The sequence below is a fragment of the Lacerta agilis genome, chromosome 5 (genome assembly GCF_009819535.1).
Source record: "Lacerta agilis isolate rLacAgi1 chromosome 5, rLacAgi1.pri, whole genome shotgun sequence".
NCBI classification, from domain to species: domain Eukaryota; kingdom Metazoa; phylum Chordata; class Lepidosauria; order Squamata; family Lacertidae; genus Lacerta; species Lacerta agilis.
Genome location: NC_046316.1, coordinates 53,818,360 through 53,841,569, shown reverse-complemented (window position 1 = coordinate 53,841,569; position 23,210 = coordinate 53,818,360). Strand labels below are relative to the sequence as shown.

General features: G+C 43.9%; 1 long non-coding RNA gene across 1 annotated transcript in view; it reads right to left on the bottom strand.

Annotated features, from left to right (window-relative positions):
- Positions 1-305: 305 nt before the first annotated feature.
- LOC117047073 overlaps positions 306-23,210 on the bottom strand; it is a 66,030-nt gene continuing 43,125 nt past the window's right edge. The window contains exons 2-3 of the long non-coding RNA XR_004426660.1: positions 21,283-21,495; positions 306-563 (exon numbers count right to left, since the gene is read on the bottom strand). This is a non-coding gene — a long non-coding RNA (uncharacterized LOC117047073). The remainder of the gene's footprint in view (positions 564-21,282; positions 21,496-23,210) is intronic.

Below are 23,210 nucleotides of genomic sequence, written 5' to 3'. Positions count from 1 at the left end.
ATTGATATTTGCTCTTATTCAGCAAAAACTAAAAACCCAGGATCAGATCAGGTTAACCCTGCTTTGCTTCTACAGTTTACCTGAAAGGTCTTATATTTGATTCCTTTGGATTGGCAGGACTCCCCAGGCCTAACCATCCACCACAGATGTTTATCCAGTCTGCTTTCATTCAGATTAGCTGGTGTCCTCCTTTTCCAGAGAACTCACTGTGAATCTTATGTTGGATTATGAAAAATGCAGCTGAGACTAAATATACCTTTGAAAGCAAGAGAGGAGTGGGGAGGAATTCACTGATCACAACAATCAAGTGTAAAGGCACAGCTGCTTTTATTCATGAGTGTTAATAAGTTGAGAAAACAGGCAGAGATGGAAGGCAAGCTACAAGATCACAGGAGCATGACTATGCTGAGACATCTCAAGAGCTCTTGATAGGAATTAGGAGGATGCTGACTCCCAGCAGTCCTGTATCCTGAGGTGGTTTGGAGGATACATCTTCTTGCCCTACCTCTTCAATCAAAAGCTGAGGATCCTTTCTCCTCCTGGTTTTCTGATGGAGTGTTGCTCTAAAATTAGGAGACAAAATGCAGCTGTCAGAACAAAGAGCTCAAGCTATGATGGATGGGCACCAAGATGACTCTGGCTGCTCGTTATCCCCTGCCCTGCCTTGGCGCTCGACAAGGGGATGATGCAGTGGATTGCTACGAGCCACGGAGGCGGATACCAGGGAGAGAGACAACAGGAGCAACACACACTGGTCGAAAACGTTTGCTTGACAATCTAAACAGAGGAATTCACATTTAAATTGTCCAAGTCCTAAGGGGCACAGGGGATCAGGCAGTGTTTGCATGGGTGGCATTCTGCAAAAGAGGTAACTCAGAAAGGTTCCAAAGCATTTGGCAAAAATCCTTAGATCTTTATGCAGAGCAGACACCACTGTTCTGCTCCAAACATCTTTGCACAGGTCTGTTTTACAAATGGCACATTGTTCCAGTGGGTGAGCTAAGATTAACCTGTGTGCTGGCACCTTCATGGTTGCTGGATGGTTAGAATTGCAATACAAAATTTCTGCTTTGACTGGCAAAGCAGATAGCCTAGTACTTTTCTACATACACTTGATGTCACACACTGTATAATAAATATGTGTGATGTTTATTTTAGCTTACTTTGAGCCAATTGAACCCACTTCCCTTAGAGATGTGCTGTGGCTGGATTTGGTTGAAATAAAGATGGGCGTTTTTGTGTCTTAGGTCCAGTATGGTGGAAATGTTTGCAGAACATAAGTATAGCACAAAGCTCTAGATTGCAACAACTTTACTCCAGATAACAAACAGGAACTTTCATTTTTTCGTTCTGGCCTGCAAAAAAAGTGCTGTTCTTTCCCCAGTGCACCAACGGAGAGTTCTTTTGGTATCTGAGCATGAACAGTATTTTTCCTACCCCACCACAAGGCAAGATCTTCCCCCAGACAGAAGAGTTATGTTGTGCAGTCCTCATTGCTGTTGAACCCAATAAACATTCATACTATATGCATCAAAACAGGTGCCTTTGCTTGCAGTTAGTCATTTCTCAAGGTTGCCTTCCAGCAGATGAGTTCGCATTTTGATAAAGATTTGAGTAGAATGATCTCCCACTGTGTATGTCACATACCTACAACATGAATGGTTGCTTCTTTCTTCAAGTACAGTACTGACAGGCTAAATTCTCAAGACAAATGGACAGGTGCAAGGGAGAAACTGTGATTCAGGTGTCACAGTTCTGATAAACTAGTCGATGCCCCCTTCCTAGCGGGTACAAGAAATAATAATAATAATAATAATAATAATAATAATACAACTTTTAGGAATATAAATTCCCCTCTTGTTTTTTGATGTCTCTCTTCTTCTTTTTTTAAAAAAAATTATTAGAGTTTATAAAGAAAAATACAAAGATTATTGTCAAATATATATATTTTTGGTCCAAACTAAAACATTAATCCAGAGGCAAAAAGGAGAAAGAGAAAAGAAAGAAAGAGGAAGAGACAAAGAAAAAGAAAAAGGAATAGACAAGGAATTAAAAGAGAGAAAGTGAAAAGAGAGACAGACTGAAATGAGGAGAGAGAGAGAGAGAAAGTTAAGAAGCTAAAGAACTCCCTATTCTTCATCTATCCGCTACATATAAACATTATTCACTTCATCCACTTCAGTATTACACCTAATAAAGCCATTGTTTTTTGATGTCTCGAAAGGAACTCGAAAACCAGAAGAATCTAGAAGATCTTGGGAAAATATTTTCTTAAAATGTGCAATGAATTGTGTCTTCAAAGTGGCATTGCTACCTCTGTTCTCTGTGACTGCAGAAGCACAGAATCAGAAGCCATGTGTATTTCAGGTATTTCTAGGAAATCCTTAGCAATTATTTGGTTCCACGAGCCCATCTGCAAGAAGCAATGTCTTCAAAGAAGAAATGGGTGCCATAGGGAGCAAGAGTTTGCAATCTGCCCACTTTTCAAATAAGAGGAGCAATGCCCCTATGCCCTGGTGTGACAACTGAAGGGCATTCTGTGCCCTATTAATCTGCACCCTGCAATAAGGCTGGGCTACCTTGCCGGCAGTGTCCCAGCCTAGCCTGCCTTGCTGATTATTACTAACTGAGTGGCAGCACAGCAGGAGATCTGTGCAGCGGGAAAGTTTGTCTCTTGAGCTATCAAACATCTCATGTGTGGAAGTCCTGGCATCCTGGACACCTTCCAGATTGGGAAATTACCTTCTGCCTCCCTGACTACCCCCTGCAGTTTAAATGGGAAACAGTCTTCTCCCTTCTGCCACTTCCAATTGCTCCAGAGGGTTTTTGTGAACTGTAAAACAGCTGCCATCAGAGGTGGGAAAGGCAATGAGTTGCTGGGGCCATAGGACTGACTTAGTGAAGACTTGGATGACTGTCACCTGTTGACTTGTCAACACCATTCCCCATAACGCCTTGGCACAGGATGCCTTCTGGGGCTAATATTGACCTGGTCTGGCAAATGCATTCAGATCTGCTGGGATCAGGGCATACAGACCAATGTTCAGTCATATTAGATGTGCAGAGTAAATGGGTTGTCTTCTGTCCTCTGTTTCTTTATAACAGTTTCAGATTTAAAGCAAAACTTTCTCCTCAGCAGAGCAGAAAAAATAAGGCAAATATCATATTAATGTTGGATAAGAACATGGGTAGGCAAACCATGGCTCGGGGCCCAGATCCGGCCCAATCGCCTTCTAAATCAGGCCCGCGGACGGTCCAGGAATCAGTGTGTTTTTACATGAGTAGAATGTGTGCTTTTATTTAAAATGCATCTCTGTGTTATTTGTGGGGTATAGGAATTCGTTCATTTCCCCCCCAAAAAATATAGTCTGGCCCCCCACAAGGTCTGAGGGACAGTGGACCGACCCCCTGCTGAAAAAGTTTGCTGACCCCTGGATAAGAACATTTACTGAGTTAACAGGATGGTAGGTTTTAATGTCCTGCTCAATGTTATGTCAACAAAATCACTGCTGAATATTACCAGTGCAGACTTATGCATGTTTACATGGAAGTAAGTTGCGCTACACTGCCCACAAGGTTCACTGGAGCTTATGCCCTAGTAAGTGGGCTTAGCATTGCAGCCTCACTGTTGACCACCGTATACCCAAGATCTTGAAAACTGGAGAAGATGCAGTGAAGAGCTACAAGCATGGATTAGTGGATGGAGGACAAGCATGACCAAGAGATGCTAAAGAATATTGACCTGATTGTTGACGTGTCTTCCCAATAGATCTTTGCTTGAGTTTTCTGCTGTGTTCCCTGATAGGTAAGAGGGTGGAAATGAAATGAAATGAAATGGTGGCTCATACTCAACCATTGCACATGTAGAATGACTTCCTGGAGTGCAATGGAACTTCTGGGTTTTCCCTGAACCCTCCAGAGAAGATATGAGGGAAGAACAGGGCTTGGGGGAAAGAGACATTATATTGGACTTGTGGAAGTTGTTCTGTGTGTGCAACGATTTAGTTGGGTGCAACCCAGTGTGTGGGAATAAAAATTAAAATAAAAGCATATCTTTTATGCATATCTCTGAGTGATTGGGCACTTCCCAGTTGAATTCTTAAACAATTTGCATAACCTGCAGAGTGACTCTGGCAAGAATGTTCCTTACTCATGTGTTAACAAAATCTAGTTTTAATGGTCTGGTTTTGTTGTAACTGGGGGGAAGTTAATTTGGCTGGTGCTATGTTGACTCTGGGGTCACGCTACAATCTCTCAGAGATTCATTTTGATGTTTATATGAGGTGCCATGCCACTTTGCAGGCATGGATGAGGAACGGCAGCAACTGGGCTGCTGTAGTATCATTTTTGGGTGGCGATTCACATGGGAATGTTTACTCAGAGGTATGACCCACAGTATTCAGTGATGCTCACACCCAAGTAAATGCATGCAGGATTTCAGTTTCAGAAGAGGATCAACAATGCTTCAGTGTCTACACAGAAAGGGGTAAAAGAAGAATTCTTTCATCATCCAGTGAGTAAATGAGTTCCAATCAATGGGGCCCTCAATTTAAACCACATGAACTTGTTGGAATATACAATCTAGGTTCCTTCATCTTTTTTTTTGTAAACCAGGAAAAGTATCTGTATTGGAGTAAATTATTGGGAGTTATTGCTTTGTTGTCTGTGTTTTAGCTATTTATTTGTGCTTTGGTCTTGTTTTTTTATCTTGTGAACCACCCAGAGTTCTTTTGATGAAGGGCAGTATATAAATCTAATAAAATAAAATAAAAACAATTAACATTAAGAAAAGGGACTGTAAAGCATTTAAAACATTATAGCCTACACTTTCCACTGCCAGTAGTTTAGTGATGGTCAGAAATTTGCAGTCTCTGGCCCTCTTTGATGCACTTATCATCACTGATTTTGAGCCCAGTTATATTATAAAAGCCAGAATAACTAATGTTAAGCTACTGGAAAATTTTGTAATGGAAATTAAACCTTCTGCCAACATTTTCCAACATCCGAATGACAGATTTGAGCTGAATGTTGCAGGAGAGGAACACAAGAAACCTACTGTTGATACCAAAGGAGTCAGGCAAACAGCCTTTAGTCTTTGGGTGATTCCACAACATCACTATTTCAAGTTGGGAGTCAATTACATCCTTACGTCAGACTTTCTGCAATAAGGAACATGATGGGGGAACTTCATTAGAATGTCTGGGGTAGCACTTGCTTTCTCCAGTCCACCTGGATTTACAGATGGGGCCATACCACTACCTGGGCCATGATGATGCCTCTGGGACTCCCCTGTATTTTTCATCTGTAGCACAAGGTGTGTCAGGAAACCCAGGTGAGTCTTTACTGTCTCCCTTGGGATTATGATGTATTGATTGACGGGGGGGGGGGGGATGGACGATGCATGAGACTCTGTTGCACCAGAGGGTATGGGCCTAATTCAAATTGTAAGAAACTTGGCCCACAAGACCAATCCTGTTAAGGAAAGGTTCCCTACTCCTGTGTTAGAGGTTTTTAACAGATGCTGGATGGCATAGGAGCCAACTCCTAGGGGCCAAGGTACCTTAGGCACCCCCAATAAAATATTTGAGGAGGCCACCCCCCCTGAAGTTGATTCTCAGTAGTGGCACCTGCCCTGTGGAATGCCCTCCCACCAGGTGTCAAAGAGAAAAACAACTACCAGACTTTTAGAAGACATCTGAAGGCAGCTCTGTTTAGGGAAGCTTTTAATGTTTGACAGACTATTGTATTTTAATCAGTGGCGTAGCTAGCCTCAGTGCTGCTGGGGGCGGCGGCAGCAGCGCAGAGGCACCCCCCTGGGGGAGGGGCACGACACGTGCGTCGTGACGACATCATGACGTCACGATGCACGTGTATGCAGAAAGGGGGGATTTCCCCCTTTCCGAGGCTTTTTTCGGTGGGGGGTGGTGGCCAGCTAGGAGGGGGTGGCAAGTGTGACACCCCCTCCTCGCTGGTCCCCCCCCCGCCGGAAAAAAGCGGAGGAAAGGGCAAAAAGAAGCAGAGCAAGCCCTTGAATGCGCCTGTTCTGCTTCCTTTTCCCGCCCCCCAGCGTTTTTTTTCGGCGGGGGGTGGTGGCTAGCGAGGAAGGGGTGACAGGTTTGACACCCCCCCCTCGCTGGTCGGGGCCCCCCCCGCCGAAAAAAGCGGCGGAAAGGGCAAAAAGAAGCAGAGCAAGCGCTTGAATGCGCCTGTTCTGCTTCCTTTTCCCGCCCCCCCCCCCAGCGTTTTTTTTTTCGGCGGGGGGGGTGGCTAGCGAGGAAGGGGTGACAGGTTTGACACCCCCCCTCGCTGGTTGGGCCCCCCCGTCGAAAAAAAGCGGAGGAAAGGGCAAAAAGAAGCAGAGCAAGCGCTTCCATGCGCCTGTTCTGCTTCCTTTCGGCGGGGCGGGGTGAGAGGGGCCGGCCAAAGTGTCACCCCACCTCCCCTTGACCTAGGGGCGGCCCGCCCCCCCGCCCCCACCCTGCGACGCCCCTGATTTTAATATTTTGTTGGAAGCCACCCAGAATGGCTGGGGAAACCCAGCCAGATGGGCAGGGTATAAATAATGAATTATTATTGTATTACTATATTATTCAAATGGTGTGCATGTGCTGCATCTCGTGATCAATTATGTGGGGTAGGGCTTTCTTGTTGTCCCCTCCCCCAATATTTTATTTAATGTTGGCAAGTTGGCAACCCTGCTGGATGGCCATTTGTAGCAGCATATGTCTGGCATTGGCAGAGAGTTGGACCAGATAACCTTTGAAAGTTGGAGCACCATGGGAGAGTAAGTAATCAAGGGGTCTGCTAAACATGGCAGGTTTGATGTGGTAGGGTACCCTTTTCTTAGCAATAGGAACAAAATTTAGAAACTTCATTGGCCTCCAAACAAGGAAGGAGGGGATATTTGTGCTTTTGAACACCAGGTTGCTGCTGCTATCATTGTGTATGTACCTGGCCATACTCAGTGCCTCCATACCTTCTTGAGTTTATTATCTGTTATTTGTTGAAAAACCAATAAAAATATTTCATGGGGGGAAATAATCATAGGCTATTCCCTCCCCTCCCCCATGGCACATCTTTGCCCCTTTTGGGGGCACAAAGTTTGGGGATCACTAACCAGGGCATCCAGTCCAGGAGGAACCTCTTTAATAGCCAATCATTGCTGAGATGTTGACTATGTAGGAATTGGGTTCTTTCCATGCTATCAAGAGGAAGCAAGCTACAAGCCAAAATGAATAAGCCTTTCCACTACATGGAGAAATGTGCTCTTGTCTCCCCTGTACTGGCAGAACAATGCAGCCACCAGCCTGACATTCCGCTATGACACGTGAGCCAAAATGGAAAGGCAGACCATTGACTGGGAGTGATTTGTGGGTGATGTGTATTCTAAAACAGGAGAGGGCACATTGTCTGATTTTATTGAAGTTATCTTTGGGGAGGAGTAAGAAATAAAAAATAAAAATCATGATTGGGTTGTTGTTGTTGTTGTTGTTGTTGTTGTTGTTGTTGTTGTTGTTATTATTATTATTATTATTATTATTATTATTATTTTTACAATTTTAATTATGATCAACAAATATGCAACCACAATAAGCAGTTTCTAAAACCAATAACAAAATACAACCAACACTTTAAAACGAAGCAAATTGCAAACCTAGTAGTAGCAAGAATTAAAACAACAACAACAACCCTGCAGTAAAACTAGCAACAACGAAACTCGATGTTATACATGAAAAGCCTGCTGAGATAAAAGTTTCTAAAGTTTCTTCAGTTTCTAGCAAAGACCAAGGGTGTTCTGGAATGGCATCACCAACACAGAGAAGCCCCTGTTTCTTGTGCTCCCTCACCAAATCTACTTGCACTTAGAGCAAGGCTTCTGACATTGATCTTCATTTCTGGGCAGACCAGTGGAATAAGTAGTCCCCAACAGTAGTGACTGGTGGTCAGTGGACCTGGCAGGGCTGCTAGTGAATCATGGGACCCTAGCCAATCAGGTCACAGGGACCGTTGTCGTTTGCTCCCCATCCTCCTCCCTTGCAAAGATGTTGCGGAAGCCTTAACAAATGCTTAGCACCTGACTCAACTGAAAAAGGTGTCTTATTGTGGTTCAGAAGGGGTCCCTGCTGTCAAGTGGTGGCTGGCAGGGCAGAGGTCAGAGAGGCCAACAGTAAGTGGAGGAAGAGCCAGCTAATTCTACTTTTGTCTCCATCCTCCTCCCTGTTGAGTAGTACAAGGGCAATACTGACATGAAGCAGAAGGAAGCTGACAGCCAGTGGCACACTTTGGACTGGATGCAAGTAAGATGGCAGGCAGGTGGCAGCTGGAGGCAGGCCGAGACTGGTGGGGCAATGGACCAGTCTCCACTGCATCCAGTCTGAAAGTAACCGAAGCATGAATGGCTGAAGCCAAGTCCACTTTCTCCAGGTAAGCCAAAGCTTGTAAAAAGCACTCCTCCTAGCAACTGTGGCCATCTGGGCATCTGGAGAAAGTGATGGATCATTGAATACTCTGGAGCTAAATACCACCTACCTGAAGAGCAGTGCAACCTCATCCAGGATGAACCACCTCACCTAGATCAGCAGCGTTCTTGACTCACAGTTCCTCTGTTTCGTCTGGATTTAGCTGCAGTTTCGTAAGCTCCATATTCTACTCCTGAACCGACCTCAGATTGCTTGCCTTGAAAACAGAAAGAACTTCATTTTGCTTCTTCCTCCTCGAAAATTGTACCTCCTCTGCATACTGTCAGGTTAAACTCTATCTTCTCTCAATGAATCATCACAGACAGATGAGGATCAGTGCAGATGTCAAACGCAGCTCTAGCACAGCCTCTGTGTTTGGATTTGCTCCCTTCTCCGTTCTTCTTCCCTCTCTCCCTCTGCTGCAGGATGACACTCATCCATCATCAGCATTTTAAATACAAGCACATCACTGAGTTTGTCACCCCCCCTTTTCCCCAGCTCATTGCAGGGCTTGGCCTCACTCAACCACCTCCTCACTTTCCACTGCCTGCTGAAGTTGTGTAATCCTCTATTTGGTTTAGTTCCACATGGCTTCCTTGTGCATGGATGAAAGAATCCAATGGGAGACGAGTAAATTACACTAAATAATAACAGGCGGTTTGCTCCGATAATTTTCATAACGGCACAGGCATGCACACAGACTCACATGCATTTATTCATAAATACGCATCCATCTGAACAGTTACAAGCACCAGATGTAAAACTGGAGCAGACCCATAGAAAACAGTAGACCTGACCATTGTGTTTTTTTACCAGCTGGCGGCTAATCTTAAGGAACTGATTACTATAATTAAGTATGTATTCAGAGTATCAGATCACTATATACCAAAGGTAGCCCATCAAATTCCTTGTCTTGTTCATCTTCACAGCAATCCTGTTTAAAAAGACACAATTTGCCAGGGGGGGAAATGAGTCATATGACACCATACATTTAAAGCACATGGATTCTCCCCCAATAATCCAGGGAGCTGTAGTTTGTTAAGGGTGTTGCAGCTCTGTAAGGGGTAAGCTACAATTCCCAGGATTCTTTGGGGGGAGCCATGTGTGGCGGGGGTGTGGCATTAAATGTATGGTGGGGGTGTGGCATTAGCGACAGCAGCTTGCCCATGGTCCATCTATGAATTAATGGCTGAAGTGGGACCAGCCTAGCACTTCACCCCCTAGATCGCTCTAGTGCAGGCATGTCCAACAAGTAGATCATGATCTCGTGATCTACCAGTAGATCACTGGATGTCTCTGGTAGATCACCAGACATTTTTGGTAGATCGCAGTAGATCTCCCCCCCCCAGAAAAAGCTTTGCCCCCCCAATAAAGCTTAACAACTTTGCCTGTCAATAACAATGGGTAGATCACAGCCAGTATTTTTATAATGTGAGTAGATCACAGTCTCTTGGGAGTTGGACATGCCTGCTCTAGTGGATTTTGGTCTGCATATCAGAACATGAGCACTTAGGCTAGTTGTAATTATGAAGGACGATGGCTTTGTGGTAGAGCACATACATTGCACTCAAAATGCCCCAGGTTCAGTCCTCAGCATCTCAAGGTAGGGTTAGGAAAGATTTCAGTCTGAGACCCTGGAGACTGTTTCCAGTCAGTGCAAATGAAGACTTGATGGACCAGTCATCTGGCTCAGCATCAGGCAGATTCCTATGTTCCAGTGAACAGAGTCCATTGGAATGGACTCGCAGGTTCTAATCTCAGTCAAACTAGGGGTAAGCAAAGAGGAAAAACCAACTGAAACTGTTTGGTTTACACCACGAGCAATTTTGGGCTGTGGTTCTACCGTATATTTAGTGGCTGTTGATGTTTTTGAGTGATGCCATGGCCTCTTGCTAGTGCAACAAAAGTTTATGATAATGACAACTTGGAGCAACCAGACTAAGAGAATCTGAGACACAAACTTTAATCTGCTACAAGCTTTGCTGGGTCTAGACCCATTGATCTAAAAAGGACCTGACACTCAGATTCTGTTCTCCAACACACCATGCCTCGTTTTAGAGTGACCTCCCTTTTGAAAGCTCTAGTCCTGGATCTCAGATTCCAAATCCTCATTACACCAGGTGTAAATCCAAAATAACTCCACTGACTCCTTTGGAATCACCCTGGATTTATGAGGGGTGAAACCGAGCTTGCTATCTGTCCTGACTGATTTACGGGTGTAACTGATCTCTGAAATCCTGGCCCAGTATCTTTCCTAGCTGCATATGGAGAACGGCAGACGAAGAGAGGGTTGTTTCGGAAAGTTGGAGCAGAATGCCAGGGACAAGTCATGCCATTGCCTCACTATCCATTTACCAAGGGAGCAGCATTCTGTTGAGCTCCGTCGATATTTCATCTCGTCAAATAACTGTGGCTCCATGTCAAAGGAGTTCTTCAGAAAATAAATGGCAGGGGCTGAGGGAAAGAAAGGGAAATGGGCATCTCTTATCCAGGAAACCTTTCTATCCCCGCTACCCATATCACTTGTTGGAGGGAAACTCTCCCTTCCTTGAAATAGCTTGATACTTGTTAAAAGAAAGAAAAGAATCCTTGCTGGGTGGGGTGGGGGTGGAGGACACACTAGATTTTATCATCAAAGCAAAATGAGCTGGAGCATTGCCTCTGTTGCACACATGACTCCGAACTTCTGATATGTCATGCATGGCTGCTCAGATTTAAACAGAGCGGCTTATTTTAGCTGCAGTTTATCTTCTCAGCGTGCCCTGTTCAAGAGAAAAGGGAGGGAGAGGGTTATTTAAAGGGAAGCCCCTGAAGTGGCAGACCTGAACATCTACTAATTATAGAAAGCAGAAGGTGCATTGAAGCTAAAGGAGGGAAACTGTTTTTCTCAGCTAGTGGTCGGGATTGGCATTCTGCGTAGGCAGTGCCTCATTTAAGCTACATGAGGCCTAATGGAAAAAGGAGAGGATTGGCCATGTTGGGATAGAAGTCAGGCCTATGGAGAATCATCCTTAACCGCTGGCAGGATGGCAGATCCATGGAGGGCCTGAGGCCTTGGGCTGAGGAGAGCCAGTCAGTTATGTAAATTGAAGCTAATGAAATCCAACCCAGGTGGCATCATTAATTAGAGTAAATCAGCCTGTGTTGCCCTGGTGCCAAAAGAGGGAAGAGATAGTGGGGAGAGTGGGCGGGGGGTGGGCACGGGACAGGAGGACTGAAGAGAAAAGCTTCAAGGAAGCCTGTGTGCCAGCATGCCGTGAGCCTACGGGTATCCATTCAAAATTTAATAGACACGGTGGAGACGTGGCGGTTGTTTCAGGGAATTCTATGGAGCTGCTTTCTGGAAATAAAGGGTGCCCATTACATTTTATGAAAAACTGATGTTCTGAAATATAGGACATCTCTTAAAACAAGGGACATCAGGCAACTCAACAGGGGTTGGATTGGGGAGATGCCAGCATTAGGTTTATCCAAGGCCTAGATAGGAGTGGAGGGGGCAGAATGAAGGGCTTTGATAGGCCAAAGAGAAGGGAAGTAGAGCACTCAGCTTGGCCAGGACTGTTCAGCAGCTCTGGTGAAGCCTTGATAGGTGAGGACGAGGGGCCAGTGGAGGGCATGGGCAAGTCCCCGTTCGCCTCTGAAGCTCACTGGACAGCCTGGGCAAGGTGTTATCATTCACCGGCAGGTCGCTTTGAGACTAAAAAGCAAACATAAATCAGAAATGCCTGGGTATTTTTTAAGGGGAGAAAGATAAATTGATGAAATGGTTGCACAGAGTCACAGATCTGGAAAGAAGCCATTTTAATTTCAGCAGACATGTGAATTTTGTGTCATTTTGGAAAATAAGTTTTTATTTTATGGTTTAAGTATTCTTTTTATTTTGAATGGCATATGGAAGGGGGAAACACAATCTTTTCAGAGTTTAGGGCCTCTAACGTTCTTAATCTGGCCCAGTTGATTAAGCATTGACACACAGCTGATGCAAAAGTAACCCTCAACACAGATACCACGCAGTGGCTGTGCATCAGTGATGAGCCACTATGAAAGAAGGTGGACGTGTACCTATAGAGCTATAGTTCTTGAAGATGTTTCTCCATCCTGTTTTTGCTCTTCATGGTTTCTTTCCCCAAATTAAGGCCATCATACATCCAGATTTTCCAAGACATTACCGGGATTTCAAAGGCAGGTGTTTTTGTTTTGTTTTTGTTTTAAAAAAAACAACTAAAAAAAACCCTCAACAATTTCAGTGGTTTCCTAAACCCTATCAAAATGAGATTCCATGGGCTATAGGCTTCACCTGCTAATGTCCATAATAGCCACTGGAGGCTCTGGTGGTAAATGCCAAACTGAAGACAGATTCTAGCTTCTCCAAGACAGATGGAGAAAATGGTGGTGGCTGCATCTACAGAGGTGGGTGAAGGAGACCAGGCTCTTTTTCTCCTGGTATGCTACAGAGCTGGTAGCCATTTTCTCCCTCCCTCCCTCCTGTGTTCCCAGATCCCCACAGCTTTTACATATCTCCAGTCTTCCTAGTTTTACTCTCAGGACTATTATATGTCACTTACTTTGAAGGAATGTCCTTATTTCAGAACCCTCGAGCTCCATGGAGACTCATAAAGCAAATACCCCCTCTCACACAGAGCACCAAAAGTGTCTTATGTTTGGGGGATTTCTGCCTGCTAAATCTCGCTTGCTCTCCTCCCTCTCTGCCCACCCAATGCGGCTGGATAGGCTTGCATATGCTGACACTGGCCAAACAGATGGAGGGGGGAGCTAATGTGTGTGTACATCAGCTGCATCCAGCCCAGACGCTGATCTATAAACTAATCCCACCCTGATCTATAGCCTAATTCACCTAAAACACAATTACAATCTGGAGGAGAAAAATATTGATTTCAAAATTGCTTTGCAGCTGGTGGAATGGAATGGAATGGAATGGAATGGAGGGTGGGGGCACAGAATGGCAGGGGAAAGGGAGAAAGAGGCAAACAGCAAAGACCCAGGAGACTGCAAGCGTTCTGGGTGAAGAACAATCTGTGAGGTAGAGCCATGGCCGTCTAGCCTAAGGAACAACGAGGAGAGTAAGATGGGTGTTGTTTCCTCAGGAATCAGCAGCTGGAGGTCCCTGGGCCAAATCTGGTCATTGTGTGTGAGCAGACTAGTGGAGGGAATGAGAGACTCATCATGAGAGCACCAGATGGATCAATGAACCCCTTTTCTAGCTATGGTCCAAGTTGGCCAAGGACAAATAGTTATAGCTTGGTGTGATGATGAGTTGGAAGCAGCAATGTTTCCGAATACCAGTTGTTGGAAACCACAGGAGGGGAGAGTGTTCTTGTTCTCATGTTCTGCTCCCCGGTTTCCCACAGGCATCTGGTTGGTCTCTGTGAGGAAAGGATGCTGGGCTAGATTGGACAATAGCTTGTTCCAGCAGTAAATTCTTACTAGAGGAGGCTGCAGATAAGAAGAACTGCCATGAATTGTGATCAAAAGGTAGAGTGGCAGTTCATGCAGATGGAGGCTCAGCTGGTTGCTTTGAAGGCAGGGTCTTCGGGAGGATGAATCTCATACATTCTGGTGATAGGTCAGTTGGCAGAGCATGTGACTCTTATTCTCAGGGTCGTGGGTTCAAGCCCCATGCTGGGTGAAAGTTTCTGTGATTACAATTCTGTGATTCAGTGTGAGGGGGTGTTGAGAAATCTGGGATGCATCCATTGCAGCTCCAAACTCCAAGCAGACCAAGTGCAGTGGTACCTCGTGTTGCGTAACCTCCAGGTTATGGAATCTTTGGGTTATGGCCATGGCAAACCCAGAAGTGTATACTTCTGGGTTTCTCCACTCATGCATGCGCAGAAGCACTCTGCATGGTGCGTGTGTGCGCCGAAGCGCTCTATCATGCCGTGCTTGTGCGCAGAAGTGGCACCTCTAGTTACGGATTTTTCAGGGTGCACACGGCACCCTGAAACAAATTAAATCCGTAACCACAGGTACCACTGTAGCCATTTTTACTCATTCTGATAATTTGCTAGGGGCCTTGGTAAAGGTCATTACCTCACTATGTCCCCCTGATACACAGCCCCAGATCTGAATCATATGCGAAGGAACGTAACAAAGGTGCCAGCAGATACAACAGAGCCAAGCCAGCCCCTGTGCTTTGAAGTGAGAAGCAGAACTGAGGTCAGACTGAGACAAATCATGGGTCTGACTTATTTAATCACCCCCAAATTTGATTGTTTAAAACCATGCAACATTCATCTTCATGCAGTGCAACCTTGTGTACATTTTTCTCTGAATGAAGTTCCACATTGTTCAACTGAGCTTCCTCCCTAGTTCAGTACTGCAGCCTTAGACTCTTGATCATTCCTTTGTAAGGCTACAATTGCTATAACTTTACCTGGTATATATGGAGGGTGCTATGATGACACATATATTTATAAATTCACCATTTCCCCATAGATTTTCTTCACATTTGTGTGGCTTTATGGATCTCACCAAGACCAAAAAACAATCAAAAATGGGAATGCATGTATACTGACATTTACAGTAATGAGGCTTGACTTAAATTGGAGGAGAAGTAGGCTTAGGTTTTAGTACTGCCAGAGTCTTCCACACCAGGGGCACAGGTGGGCCCAAAATGCAGGCAGTCTGGCTTACTACAGGTTGAAAGAAATGAAGTAAATACCATCTAAAGAGTGCAGCACATTGCAGGACAGCTGCATGGAGCATAATATCCCCCACATGCTTCCAAATCTTCCTGACCTTGCTCCGTTGGGTAATCTATCTCAGTGTGCAATTTATAAGTGACTTATTCAAAGATTTCTAATAATGTGGAATCAGAAACAGAGAAATCTTGTGCTTTATGTGTTGCTGCTAGATTCTGTCAACAAGGACATCATTATCATTAACAAATCAAATTATTTTGCAAGACTTGAAAGCTGCTCTGCTGTCAGCCAACTCCAGGCTGAGTCCTCTTTCCTGGCAGCAGCATTTGAAAGGATGATATATGGCACACAAAGGGAGGAAGGATATGTTTAATGGCAGATGGAAGTGTTCTATTGATTACACAGAAAAGACATGAAATACTGACATAGGTGGCCTGTTATAGAATTTACTAAACATTTATGGAGAGCAGTGGAACACCCAGTGGCTCAACACTCAAAATGCTTTCTCTCCCCAGGAAGGCTCTGAGAATGAAGACTTTCCTGCTTGTTCTAGACTGCAAGACACAGTTCAGCTTCTGATTTGCCCAGCCTGCGTATTAGAGGGCTGCACTATAGCCAGGAATAAAGTGCTGTTCCTATTCCCACCTCTAATGTTCCTGACCTGCACATTTCCTTATAAGCTTCAGAGGTCTTTTCCAAGTTCCAAACACCAGATTTGTGTAATCATTTATGTAATATTTGTTGTCAGTTCACAATGATATAATAAATATAATAAATATGGATCCCCAAGGATGTGCTCTACAGGAAGCTAGCTTCAGGCACCAGGTTCATGGGTAGACCAACTCTGCATTACAAAGATGACATGAAGGCTGGCAACATCAACCCCACTGTGTGGAAATCCCTTGCAGAAGATCACATTACCTGGAGACAGTCAGGTCGCGCATCCATAACAGTGAGTAGAGGAGAAATGACTGCTGGGAGCAGAGATGGGTTGTGGGAAATGCAACACGTTTCGATTGCACTTGGCACAGAAGAAGAAGAGAAGGGTTTGGATTTGATATCCCACTTTATCACTACCCGAAGGAGTCTCAAAGCGGCTAACATTCCCCTTTCCCTTCCTCCCCCACAACAAACACTCTGTGAGGTGAGTGGGGCTGAGAGACTTCAAAGAAGTGTGACTAGCCCAAGGTCACCCAGCAGCTGCATGTGGAGGAGCGGAGACGCAAACCCAGATTACGAGTCTACCACTCTTAACCACTACACCACACTAGCTCACACAGAGCCTTGGAGGCACCACAGGAGTGCCATAACTATGATATAGAATGGAAAGTGAGAGGTGAGTGGCACCAAATTTTGGCATCACAAAGGGCGCTGCTGAAATTTGAGACCCCAAGGTCAACCACTGCTGGGAGGAGCACAGAGAGAAGAAAGGCCACAGTGCATCTGTATCAGCACAACCGGATGCCTTCATCTGCCCCAGCTGCATTAAAACATGTCTCTCCCATATCAGTCCCTACAACTACAGCAGGTGTTGTAACTCTCCAATGGTTTGACTTCACCCCCAAAGGCGGACTCCTTCATTTTCTCCCGAGACAGACAGATGCCAACAACTGAATAAATATGTTATACTAATTATCTGTGCAAGCATTTTATGAACTCTAGATATTCTACCAATGTGCCTTATAGAGGCATTGAGTTCCACAGGACAACCACAAATCACATCTGTTGACTCCTTGGTATCTTGCTGCTAAATTCATCACAGAAGTCCTAATTCTTGCATTATGGAAGCAAGTAAATAACACAACCAGGATAACTTGGTTCATTCTATTTGTGATCTGATGAAGCATCATTTACTAAGTGAGACAGGCTCAGTAACCCACATATGGTGCCAGATGAAGCTGCTGGTGGGTTTTATTTCTTATCTTGCTTCTGGTTGTCTTAACCTTCTTATCATGCCCATCAGTGTGGTATCAGCTCATTTGGCACAGAGATTGAAATCTGGAGGAAAAAGTAGCACAAAGGTGGCAGCTGTTAAGACAACAGCATCAGATGCATATAATTTCTTTCAAAATTAGATTTATTGAAGTCCTGTCTAGTGGAAATCACTGTAGCATGGAACACTCAGCATATGGATTTGATCATTGACTTATGCCTGACTACATTTTTCATTAGGGGAAATATTGGCTGTGAATGTTTTGACCTCATAATCTCTGTATTTTAAACAATAACCAGTGGAAAACCAAACTAGAGCGGGGAGCTAGACATTTTGTCTCAAGTACTCTGTTGTACTTAGGAATGAGTACCTGTAAAAATAAAATAGAAATCAGACATTGCTTAAAAGGGGGAGTTCTTTCTCTGCCTTACCACTGACAAGCATAGAGAACAGGTGGCAATCCCATTTTCTTCAATGGCTAAATGAAGGACGCTCCTGCCTCCAAGTTGAATGATATACTGTATATATATTTGAACTGCTTCATCAGAACAGTTTCACAAAGGAGCTATAGGCCTCTGTGTGCACTGTGGAGAGACAGAATGGTAGAAAGCATGGCTAGATTCCAAACCTCACCCTCAAATGGCAAATAAAAGATCATTGGGATATGTTTTCAATGGCTGTGGAGATGAAACTACCAAAGGCCACATCAAATAAAGGGCAGTCTGAGGTCTGCCATGTCTTACCCTTGGAGAGGGATTTAGGATGGTGAGGCCACCAGGGAACACAGCCAAAGGATTTGAAGTCCAAGCATTGAACACACCAGAGGATTTGATTGATTTGATTGTGGGCGACTCATATTTAATCCTGACAAAGATCTGAGGGTCTTTCACTGAACTTGTAGTACCAGCTGAAGAAAAGACCAAGGTCAACATTTCTGGTTCAGGGCCCAAATGACCATGACTGAATACCACCATTTTTATAGCATCAGGAGGAAGTGAGATAAAGATCATGCACTTCGTTTTGCCACACCCAAACATGTAGCAGACAGTTTTATAGCAATGCCACTAGACTTAATAAAACTTGCTTTGTATCATTTTAGAACTTGCTTTGTGAGCATTCATTTTCTAGCGCGGGAAGGAATCCTCAACCTGCGTCTCACTTTTGGACAATTTTGATTTGATTTCCAGGTTTTGACGTAGCCATTAGTTATTAAGAGAAATTATTTCTGTTGTTGTTGGGTCATTTTTAAAAAATTAGCTCCAGGCAGCATCACAGAACAAAGAAACAGAATACCCGTGAACAGAGTTAATCACAAATGGCTAATTATTTCACCCCAACCCTCCCTCCCTCAATCATGAAATATTATCCCCATGAAAAAAGGAAAAGGTATCTTCACTCATTATCTCTTCATGGATTTTATGCACCTAATTCATCAAAGTAGAAACACTTCCTGCTTGTCTCCTATCAGTTTTGGAATAAAGCTGGTGACCCCAGGGATTCGAACTGCTGGAGGTGACGCTTCTAATTTATATCTCCCAGGAAATGCCCCAAACTTATATTCCTTCCAGCTGTGGACAGAACTTTGTGGAACATTCCCAAATTGAGGCGCATGTTAACATTGCCAGTTTGAATGGTTTTCTGTGAGAACAAAGGCATTTAGCCTTGAAAGGTGTTGCTGTGTCTTTAACAACTGCACGGCAGCACAATCTTTGCACAAATGGGAGATGCCACCTCTGCTACATTCTTCACCAGCTAAGAAACAATTCAAAAACAAAGAAACGTAGGAACCAGGAATGCACTACAAGTTCATCACGTCCTTATTTCTGAATGGAATTGTTTCAACAAACGTGAAATAGTCAGCAGAATTCTTCGTCTCCTCAAACTTTGGTGATTCTTGTCACAATATGTTAAGAAGACGCTGCTGGATCAGACCAAAGATTTGTCCTGTTCTCACAGTGGCCAACCAGATGTCTGTGGAGAGCTTGCAACCAAAAGAGTACTCTTCCCTCCTGCAGTTTCCGGCCATTTATTTATTGCGTTTATATCCCATCTTTGCATCCAAGGAGCTTAAGGTGGCATTTACATGGTTCTCCCCCTTCCTAATTTAAGCCCGACAACAACCCTGTGAGGTACGGCAGGCTATGCTGAGAGGCAGTGACTGGCCCAAGGTCACCCAGTGAGCTTCATGGCCTAGTGGGGGTTTGAACCCTGGTCTCTCCCAGGTCCTAGTCTGACACTCTGACCACAGGGGCTCTCAAATTAATTTTCTGCAGGAATAGCCAATCAGCAAACACGTAGGGAGCTGTTTTGTTCTGAGTCAAACCAATGGTCTATGTTGTGGAGTAATTTCTTCTACACTTGTATCAGGTCAAGCAATTTGTTCATCCAAGCCAGTACTGTCTATTGCAACCAACAACAGCTCTCCATGGCCTTAGTCCTTCCCATTACCTGGCTGCCACCAGATTTCTTGTGAGATCACCCTTTCCCTTATATAACCAGTAGGTCACAGTGTTTTGCAGGCTAATTTCTCGTTGGAGTTCATAAAACATCAGAAGTCCTCTCCAGAGCAACTCAGAGCAGGGCTTTTGGTGGGGCTGCCTCTGTTTTGTGGAACAACATTCCTGTTGAGATACAGAATTCCTGAAAGTGCCCACTATCTGTACTTTCTGGAAACAAGTGAGGACATTTTTGTTTTGACAAGCTTTACCAGCTGGTCTTTTCCTAGGATCCTTATTTTGTTTTGTTTTCAAACTCATTTTTAGTTTTTTTATATAGTTTTAAAATTATGTATATGCATGTGGATAGAAAATGATAATAATGATAATGATAACAATAATAATTTTATTATTTCTACCCCCATCCACTTTGGGTGGCTTCCAACACATATACAGTAAAAGCATAAGATAGATAGAAAATAGATAGAATGTTTGTACATTTCCTTGAGACTCATGTGAAAAGTAATTAATGATACATTGTTGTTTTTTTAAAAAATTGGGGTTGAACCTGGGACCTTCTGCATGGGCGTAGCCAAGGGGGGCAACTGTCCCCTGTAAATCAAGTAAATCAATACAAAATACTTAACTAACTGAGGTTCTGCCCCCCTAACATAAAGCCTGGCCACACCCATGGCTTTGGTTCCTCTCACACATATAGCATTATAATATTGAGTTGAATTCTGAACCAGAATTAAGCAAACAATTGACTATGATGACCATGTACCAAAACCTTGGGAGACACATGCTAAACTCTGTGCTAAACTCACTTTGCATACAACCTCAGTGTGACTCGGTCTTTTGGCTCAATCCTAGCTACTGAAGTAAAGGCGGAAATCCTGAACTTGGAGCAAAATTACACACTGAACATAAAAAAACCCTGGATCCAAACACAGCCCAGCATACTGTTTCCACTGAGCTGTGAGATGGCCCTGGGCATACTTGTAAGCAGAGCATGAAGAGGACAGCTTTTTCCTGTTGTGTTGTTTATCTCAGTTATCTAATACTAAGAGGTATGCTGTCTCTGTATATGGGGATGTGATTTAACAGTATGGATTGACTGCCCAATCCTCTATGAATTGTCTAATTCTCGTTTAAAAGACCCAACTAAGCTGGGAACCACCAACATTTCCTTGGCAAAAAATTCTATACCGCCAACATTAAGGGGGGGGGGGAGCTATCGTGATGGTAAGCAGGATAAAACCAGCAATAAAATTACATCCGTCGAAGAAATACAAATCACAAATCGCTACCATCCTTGTGGTAGCAAACTCCATGAATTCGTTTTTTTAAAAGTTAGTTGAATTGTTAGAAATTGTACATCACCTTGGACACTTTGTGGCAGCAACACAATTAATAACATTAATTTGTTGACTGAATGTGTGTTATCTTCAGAAATACAGCTATCCAACGCTCTGAAAGGGAGAGGGGTTAGGGTTACAAGGGGGAGTGCCAAGCTTTGTTTAAGCCAAAATCATGACATCACATCAAAATGATGGTTGGAGAATAAATGTTTTGAAAGGAAGCGCCAATATAGAAAGGTTTACTGCAGGAAATTTAGCAAGCCTGGCAAAGAGCTACAGCCCAAGAAACGAGCACTAGAATGTCAATACAGTGGCATTTTAACAGCTTTTATTAATGTTTGAAAGCAAACAGCAGGTGTGGAATGGGCCAGGAAAAGCAATTGTATCAACAGAATCATAGCTTGTCATCTGCATACCTATAACCCAGCTGACCTTTGGGGTTTCTTTCTGCATTCAGGAGTCATGTTCTCATTTATTTGTTCCATTCTGCATTCAAAACGTGGTTTTAAAAGGGGAGGGGGGAGAATCCAGTCGCATGGAAACTTGGGGGGCAGAGTCCTGCCGGATTTCAGAGCGAAGCCTTGTTATATATTGCTTCCAGCAGAAGCCTTTCCCGTAAAAATAGCAAATGCAAAAGGGGACCATCTGGGGGAATGAAAACACATTTGAATCAATAGGATAGAGTTAACAGAATAAAAATAAAATAAAATAGAATGAACCAAATGGGATAAAAATTCCTGTGGATATATTAACTCTGAATACCAGATTTCAGGGCAGCTGTGAAATCATAACATGGGCCAAAACCTCTTATGGTGTAACCCTGTACAGCTTTCATCAATGATGTGTTGCACCTGGTTGGATTTTGAAGAGGTTTTTAAGGAGATACCGGTAGTTAAAAATTGGGATAATGTAAGCCTCCAAGTCCTCCCCAGGTCTTGACAGTGGGGGAAGGAGCCAGGCCCAATCCTGGCTGAAAGTTATCCTTGCCCTGCAGAACAGAGGAACCCATACTACTAAAATTACTGGAGACATGTTTATATCCTGGCTGGCTGCTTTGGGATGAGATGGGAGAGTGTGGGACTTCAAAGGCCTCCTGGGGAACTTTGGGGAGCCAATAAGATGGAGTATTCCAGTGTATGCAAGCATGAGAATCAGCACTTTCCAGTTCATGTGCCCCCAATGTAACTGTGTTAGTTCCCTGCTCTGTTCTGAAGTTCAGGCACAAACATAACATTAACTACCAAAAGGCAGGAGCTCAGTTTGACACCCTCCCTTAAGTGTTCCCAGTGGTTAGGAAATAAAGAGCTTCTGTCAAATCAGATGTGCCATGGGAGTTCTATGAATGGATTTCACAATTTATTTATTTATTTTCAATTTACAAAACCAGTTGTAGAGACTTGGATTGGGGCTGCGAGGAGGTTAACCTTCCTCAGCCGACACACATGATTTCCCTGTTGAAAATCACACCGACACACCACAAAGCTGCTATTTAGAAGAACACAGTCAGTACACAGTGTTATGCCTGCAAGTTTTTCTAACTGAGGCTAATAGCATCTTCAGAGAAATGATTCTTCATGGGAAAAGATAGCAGGGGCAAACCTCTCACACAGTCCTGACCTAGGCACAGCGAGAGGGCTTGCAGCTCCTTCAGACAATGACCAAAATAGTTATTAGCAATGGTGGGTGGCACGCTGTGGGGCTTCTAGGGTGAAATACAGGAAGGTCAGCAGTAGATGGAGCCAGAGCCAATGGCTGGCAGCATGGGCGTAGCCAAGGGGGGCAGGGGGCTGCTGCCCCCATAAACAAACAAACTTAAATAACTGTGGTTCTGCCTCCCCCCCCCCCAAATAACAAAAATTCTGGCTACACCCATGGCTGGCAGAGCTCATCTTCCTCTTTCCATCTTCTGGGTGGCAACAATGAGCAGGGCCTTTTTAGTTATGGCACCTCACCCTACACCACTCTTCTCCCTCCTCCCTTCATTCACCAAATCCCATCCCTAATTATCTTTAGAGTGAGATTGAAAGCATTCTCCTAAGCTCTTAATGCAGTTTAATTTTCCTGCCATGTCTTTTTGCCAGATTTAATTTTTGACTTTGTTCTAAGTACTTTCATTGTATCCTTTCATTGTGATGTTTACCTTGACATCTGCCTCATGAATCAGTATGATTAATAGGTAGGTGCTGTATTCTATTAATCATAGACTTGTGTTTTAAGAATTTTGTCCTGAGCAGGACCCAGTAGCTGAAGAGAGAGGTGGCAAGAGGAAGATAATAGAAACAGAAAACATTTTTTTTTAAATGCAAAAAAATACTGAGAATGTGATTGGATGTCCTGAGTAAGAATCTCCTTAAAAAATC